The following is a 6,395-nucleotide window of genomic DNA, read 5'->3' as shown; positions in this document are numbered from 1 at the left end:
AAATGTTATCTAAGTATATTATCCTTATTATTATTACCCTTGTGACCATCCCTTACTAAATTTTTGATTATTAAATGCACCTCATACCATAGGGGAAAAACCCAATGTGTGAGTTTTTTTTTTTTTTATGGCTATGGAAGTAGGATTTGTTTTATGGCAAAGGAAAGCACCACGTATTTGGAATAGGTAAAAAGAAAAGAAAAAGTTGAGGGAAACAAAGTTTTGAACTTTAAGATATAAATTTGTGGGTGCAGAAGGTAAGGAAGTTTTGTGTCCACATTTGGTTGAGAATAGCCTATGATTCACAGCCACATATGCAAAAAAGGAAAAAATAAAAGAAAAAAGAGGTGCTCCTTTGTCTGCGCAATCACTGTTCACAAAGCACTTTTACTTAACCCCACTTCTTTTATTCCCTCGAATCAATAATATATGTTCGAATCAATGGCCCAGATTCTATCTATCTATGATCTATCTATACCTATGGTTTATTTTCTCACCAAATCACCTTTCTCTCAGCTTAATTTCATTTTATTATATGCATAGGGTTCAATGTATGGAATAAACTTAAATCACATTAAGTTCATCTAACAGCTTCAGTTAGATCTACCTAATTTATTTGCCTAAATTTTGAGTTCTTATAATTTCCTACCTAAATGTAACATGCAACAATGCAAGGAATCCCCTGGGGTCTGTGTTGTTGTTGTGGTTCACATTAATATTCTAGCGGTGTGGTACATTTCTTGATGTGATGTTCAATCATCCTTCCTCTTCCACCTTTCACCCTTTTTCTTATTGTTTTCTAGTCATTTTCTTCCATTCTGTAACTTTTTTAAAATTTCTAACATGAGATTTAGACTTTTTGCTTTTTTAAATGAACATTAAATTTAATTTTATTTTATAAAATTGATTTTTGTTCTGTGTTAAGTAGAATTTGTATATATTTATATACTTTAAATTAGTCTATTAAATAAGATTTATATATATATTTATATATTTTAAATTGATTTTAATTTTAATTGAAGTGAAACTTTCAATAAAATTTTAGTACAAAATCAACGAATTTGAGACATACATCAAAATTCAACTTTTTTTTAAACATGTTATGTATGCTTTTGCTAAAAATTTTAAGGGTTAAATATTTTTTCACCTTGTGAAAATCTTATTTAGTTCCTAAATTAAATTATAAAACGTCATTTTTAACAAATAATGTGAATGCTAAATTTGAGTTCAGTGTCGAATTTCGATTGTCATATAAAAGATGTACATTAATTTTCATAAAGTAATGGAAGTAAATGCTTTGTAATTTAGTTTAAATCGATACACAGTTTTTATTTTTAGTAATAGTATTGAAAAAGAAAAGTCATTTAGCCCAATGAGTAAATACTTTATATTTTAATTTAAAGAGAAAACTTAAATTTTTGTAATAGGTTACAGACTAAAAAATATATTTAAGTCAATTTTTTTAATAAATAAATTTTATCTTTGTAGCATTTAATAAATTTTAACTAATAATAAATCTAATACGTCAAACAGTACGTTGGTTTTGGGCAAGATCCATATTGGACTTGGTCTAGCAGGTTTCGATTCTAGCTTATTTAGAAATTTGAAAAAAATATGAAAAACTTCAGAAACATTGAACATATTATTAGACACGAAAAAAATATATATATAAAAAAAATGTTTTTGGGTCTTCACGTGCGTAATCACTTAAATTCTAAAATAATTGATCTTGATTATTAGAATATTCGTTACCTACTACTACGAGCTTAATTTATTGCATCTTTATTCACTTTCCAGCACAAAATAGAAAAAAAAAAAAACGAAAGAAAATTCTTAGTTTCTTTTACCTTTCAAAGCGCTATTATTGAAATAATAAATTGAAATACGTCACGTGCCCTGAAGCAGTAGATAATATAAAATAAAATTTGAGCACGAAAAGATAGAAACTGTTGAAATTAAGCAATGTTTGGTGGAATATGAAAGGAAATTTCCTTACAAGCGAACAAAGATATTTAAAATATAGAGAACTTGATTTTTTATATATAAATGGGCTGAATCATTGGGCCACTTGTCCCTTTATTTTTATAGCAAGTATGTCTTTAAGATGATTGCTTTGACCTTCTTAAGAGATTGGTTCAAAGTAAAATGGGAAGAATTGAAAGCTTGACCAAGTTGATAGTGTTGTGTGTTGATGTTAGGCAAAGACCATCATCTTTATTTATTTTTGAGTTGAACTCGTCAAAATCAAAACGACAACTTCTCTAAATTTGCTGTTAATTATCACTTTCTTCGTTGGCTATTGCCTAAATTTCATTCAACGAATCTTATATTGGAAGTCTCACATCGACTAGAGATAAGACTAATTTATAATATATAAATGAGGTGCAAACTTTATCTTACAAGTCAATTTTGTGGAGTTGACTTGCCTTGTATTTCACATGAAAATTCAGAAATAATAATTTTACATACAATATAGAGATTTGGTTAATTTTGTGACAGAAATAAGATTGACTGAAAAATTAGGAACAAACAAGATATTATGTAAGGTAAGATGTGGACCAAGAGAAACTGTGCCAGAAAAATTGTTGGGTTATTGGACCATCCAATTTCTACTATCACGCATGAGATGTCTATACATCAACGTGAAGGAAGTGTGTAGGAAGTTCACCTTATAAACCCACTTTCTAATATTTTATGCTTTTTTAGAATTATGATTTTATTTTTAAAATGGAGTTGTTATCTTTAAAAAAAAGTAGTGTTGCATAGTACATGGCATGCTTAAGTTAAGCATGCAACAACATATGTAGAATCTTGGTCAAAATTCAAGTTATGCCTTTCCGCTTTAAAGGTAAAAGGTTTTAGTAGCCTCAAACTTCAAAGTCATTTTATTAAGTTTTATGCACTATTACTACTTCAATTGTCTAAGGGCCTCAAAGTTAGTGAACAACTATTGCTACAAATTGGAGGAGAGTGTGGAAATTAACATCAATGAGTTGAGATTTTTTTCAAATGTATCAACCTTAATCATTGAAGAAGACGTATTTAGGTATCTTTGAAATGCTGAATTGGTTGTTACTAATGACGGTGTAATTTGAACAAAAACACAAGTCAACAGAACATGGGAAAAAAGGTATAAAATGTTGAGTGGCTTTGCGGTTTGGACTCTTGGTCGTAAAGCATGCTTCGGAATTGGTTTGATGGTCACCGACAATGATTATAGCATTAGCCTTTTAGGCTATAATCAATGGTCGGAAGCAAGAAGTTGGAAGAATAAAATTGATGGCAAAAAAGAGGAAAACAGAGCCAAAAAGAAAAAGGAAATTAAATAATTAAAAAAAAAAATAGATGTTGAAAGAAAAAGTAGTATATGTGGGTCTCGATATTGGTTGTGCTTGAGAATGAGGTTTGAATTGGTCCGGTTTCTTTCTACACCTTCTGAGTTTCGATCGGCACCTCGTAAATTTCAAAATTCTAAATTTACCAAATTTTTACTTTAAGTTTCAAATTATTTAAGTAAACAATGTTTTGGATTGTGAAATTCAGAATATAAATTTGTATTTCAGATTTCAGAATACAAATTTTTGAATTATACAATCCAAAATATAATATAAAATTTATATTTTGAAATATACAATTTAAAATATAAATAAAAAATATATTTCATATAATATAATATAAAATTTGTTTTCAATAAAAAAATAATATGAAAAGGATGAAAAATAGGAAAATGAAGAGTGGAAAATAAGGTACAGGGTTGGTGTAAAAAGAAGATGAAGCACAGGAGAAAAAGGTGTGAGCTGGTGTACGAAGAAGACGACGAAGGGAGGAAGATAAGCGTAAATAGGTCATTTTACTACATATAAGGAGGTATAGAAAGAAGCTGCCTCTTAAGAGCTACTAAGACATAAAATTATTTTATGGCCCAAGTTCATTAGTCCTTATTTTCTTGAAATTGTCAATCTCTGTTGAATGGGCCCGCATGTTTGGTTGCACCCACATACGGGCTATAATGGCTATTTACCGTCCCCTATTACTTATGCACTCCCTCTCTTCCTTTTTTATTTCTTCTAAATTTTTAATTGATAGCAAACTGTGTATAACTTTTAGATAGGGAACACATCTTTTTGTCCAGGTCAAAATTCAATCTTCGAATAATCGAATTCTGAACCTCCTTTTGTCTTTTTTTTTTCTTTTAGGAATACTAAACGAAATTCGGTAATTTTGAGCTTTTTTTTTTGTTTTGTTTTTTAAATAGAGGTTGAAAAAAAAAATTAAGGATAACGTAAAATAAGATAGTAATATTTTGTAATTGTTGTAATTCTGAGAAAATAAAATTGAAATATGTTTAAATAAGTTAAGTTAATAATTATTTTGATCTTGAAAGTTAAAAAAAAGTAAAAGTTGATAATTATTCAGTTGTAGTTAAAATTAGATAAAAATAATAGATCATATTTAAAGGTTATTAAAATTAAAGTTAATAATTAAAGCTAAAAAAGTCATAAATTTTTGTGGGTGAAACAATTTGAAAAAAAAGTGAAGTAATAATAATTACAAAATTAATTATATATTGTAATAATTTTATAAGGAAAAGGTAGTTCCTTTTATTTATATTATTGAAACGAAGTAGGATGTTCAGAATTTATTTAACTTCGAACACAAATGGAGGAGGGTGAAGGTGAGGGCCATACTAAAGTTGGAAAAGAAATAGTTGAGTGTGAGAGTGATGATTAGGGATGGCAAAATATCCATACTCGGGGATATCTGCGGATAATCCGTTACGGGTATTTAATATTCGCGGATAAGAGGTATTCGCGGGTAGCAGGTATTTTAATACCCACTTGTTAACGTGTCGGGTTCGAGTATCACACTATCCGTACCTGCAAATACCCGTTATCTGTTAAAAAATAAAATTATAATTTTATCCATAGATTTTTTTTTCTAACTTTTTAATTAGTTTTTTTTCTCTTTTAAATTTGTTTTAAAATTGGGCTAAAGCCCAAATATCTTTTTTAGGGTTTCATCCTTTATAGGCATCTTTGAAGCTTCCTGTAGAAGTCGCTCCATCAACATATCCATTCCCACCACTGTCAACGGTAACGACAAACAAAGCATGCTTTTTCATCTCCTGCTACAATGCTCCTACTTCCTTGAATGCTTCTTTCACTGTTGAAAAAAAATGAAACTTTCAGGCAGAGGCAAACGTTTAATGCTCCTATTTCGCGTCTCACTATTACAAATCAGGTATTATCCTCACAGATTCGCATCTCCTCTACCACTTCTTATACTTTCACCAATTAAAACTTCTTTTCCACCTTTCCTATCAATCAAACACTTTCTACCGATTGATTTTTTATTTCAACAGCTCAACCTCTTCTTTTCAACTCGGAGTGCATCGACGAGGTGCGCATGACGATGACGATTGAGTCTGCAACGAGGTAGCAGAGGTGGCAGACGAAATGGTCGACAACGTGAGGAGACAGTGACGAGAGGTAAATATGAGATTCTTTGGTGTAGATCTGAGCTTGGACAAAATGAACTCAACAACTTGTGGAGTTCTAGTTTCTCTTTGAAGTGTAGATCTGAAATGCTTTGAACAAATCTAGGGTTTGTGAGTTTTGAAAAAAAAAGAAGAGGAGAATAGAGTTTGGGCCATTAGGCTTGGATAATAATCCAAACACTATTGGAAAACAGGTATGAACGGGTATCCCGCAGGTACTGGGGGGTAACGGGTAGAATTTTTAGATGCGGGTCAGGTTCGGGTATCACACTATCCGTGCCCGACCCGACCCGTTATCATCCTTAGTGATGATCATACTGAAGTTGGAACAAAAATGGTGGATGGTGAGGGTGATGGTCATAATGAAGTTGAAACAAAAATGGTGGATGGTGAGGGTGAGGTCCATGATGCAGACAAGGTTGAGGTCCATGATGTAGAGGAGGCTGAGGTACATCAGGTACATGATTTTGAGTTAAAGGATTTAGAAGAGGATGATGATGTAGACAAGGGTGAGGATAAGGATGTACATGAGGCTGAGGATGAAGATGTAGATGATGATGAGGAAGTAGACGAGGATTTTCATGACTAGGGATGGCAACGGGTCGGGTTCGGGTCGAATAGTGTGATACCCGAACCCGACCTTCCGGATAAAACTGTACCCGAAACCTGACCCGCTATCTGCCGGATATCCGCCTAAAAAAAATCCATGGATTTTTTTTACCCGCATATATCCGTTGGATATCCGTTTTCAACCCGCGGATTTTTTTCAACCCGCGGATATCCGTTGGATATTTTTTAAGTTTTTAAATGAAATCCAAATTAAATTGCAAAAAAAAATACAAATAATATTTAAAACATATATCCAAATAAATTCAATGGATAAGTAAATAAAAGTTAA

The sequence above is a fragment of the Vigna radiata genome, chromosome 11 (assembly GCF_000741045.1).
Source record: "Vigna radiata var. radiata cultivar VC1973A chromosome 11, Vradiata_ver6, whole genome shotgun sequence".
NCBI lineage: Eukaryota > Viridiplantae > Streptophyta > Magnoliopsida > Fabales > Fabaceae > Vigna > Vigna radiata.
This window is presented reverse-complemented; position numbering follows the sequence as displayed.